This window comes from Oryx dammah, unplaced genomic scaffold, assembly GCF_014754425.2.
Source record: "Oryx dammah isolate SB20612 unplaced genomic scaffold, SCBI_Odam_1.1 HiC_scaffold_2, whole genome shotgun sequence".
NCBI classification, from domain to species: Eukaryota; Metazoa; Chordata; class Mammalia; order Artiodactyla; family Bovidae; genus Oryx; species Oryx dammah.
This window is the reverse complement of record NW_024070186.1, coordinates 67,793,479-67,794,975: the sequence shown is the minus strand read 5'-3', so window position 1 is coordinate 67,794,975 and position 1,497 is coordinate 67,793,479. Positions and strand designations below refer to the sequence as shown.

Below are 1,497 nucleotides of genomic sequence, written 5' to 3'. Positions count from 1 at the left end.
CATATATCTTTCATAAATTCTGGCAGAACCAAATACAATTCACAAACATTTATATTAGTATATAATTGCCTTATTTTCTGGTGCATATTGTGTGCTATTATTTCAGAAAACATTCCAGGCAAAATCATATTTATCTTAGATAAATATATCCTGTATATTTTCAATACAGTGAGAGAAGTCACACAATAATTTAAAAACCACATATGGTTGAGAAAAATGCCAAAGGGGAAATTAATTTTGATTTTTGTGGTGTGTTTCCTGAGCTGGAACCGAATCCTGAATTGCTGGTGGCATTCACACCTCTTCATTACTGCCATTAGCAATTCTTTATCTACTTCTGGAGTCTATAAAAGCTTAGTGTATCAGAGAGATGCCAAATTCATATATAACTCCTGATAATGCATTATGAAAATGATTCATTAATAAGCAACATGCAGACCTCTCTGAAATGTGGAGTCCAAATCAATTCATAGAAGACATTTCTCAATCTTTTCTCTTTTCAGATTCTCTTATTTTGAATATATTCAAAGTAAAATCATGGCTATTGTAATTTTATAGCATGTTTCAAGATGAGAACATGGTGTTAATTTACTTTTCATGCAATCATATTCTACATTCTGATCCTCAGGTGGCTTTCAGATTTTTTTGATTGAGAGCAACTATAAGAAACGCAACTAAAAGCAACTAGTTTATATCCTCACATAGTACACATGCTACCCTCCTTTGCAACAAACATGCATAGATACAGAAACAAATATTTGAAATAATACATTGACTTATTAGTACAATTTCTAGTTGTTCTATTTTCTCCTATTCTGTGTCTTTGTAAAATACTGGTCACTCAGCTAAATTGACTTAATGTTCCACCAACCTGCAGCTAGAAAAAACTGCCTTATTGGTGCTTCTCAGAACTACTTGGAGTTCTGAGTCTGGCAACAGTACACTGAAACTGCAACAATCAGAGATTAGCATGGTGCCTGGGCAAGGATGACAAACAAATTTGTAAAGAATTCCATCTTTTTAAAGAAGTCATTTCGGGAAGGGTCCAGTCATGGACAGATGGACAAGCAAAATGTTACACACACAAACAATAGAATATTATTCAACCTTTAACAGGAAGAAAATGCTGGCTCATACTACAACATGAAGGACTGTGGGAAACATGCTAAATGGAATAAGCCAGTCACAAAAGAACAAATACTGTATGATTCTACCTGTATAAAATAACTAGAGTGACCAAATTGATAGTGGCTGGAAATAGAATAATAGCTGCCCAGGGGCTGCGAGAAGGGCAAATGAAGGTATAGAGTTTCAGTTTTGCAAGATGAGAAGAGTTCTAAATATGGATGGTAAAATGTTTGCATCAAAATATGAATGTGCTTAATACCACTAAATTTTACATTTAAAAATAATTAAAATGGTAAGTTTTATGTGTATTTTACCACAGTTACAAAAAGTCACTAGAAAAAAACAAACTTTACTTCAGATTTTTTGACT

General features: G+C 33.1%; 1 non-coding gene across 1 annotated transcript; it reads left to right on the top strand.

The window, feature by feature from the left end:
- Positions 1–919: 919 nt before the first annotated feature.
- Positions 920–1,022, top strand: LOC120859713. The gene has a single exon (XR_005720137.1). It is a non-coding gene; the product is annotated as a U6 spliceosomal RNA (small nuclear RNA).
- The last annotated feature ends 475 nt before the right edge of the window (positions 1,023–1,497 follow it).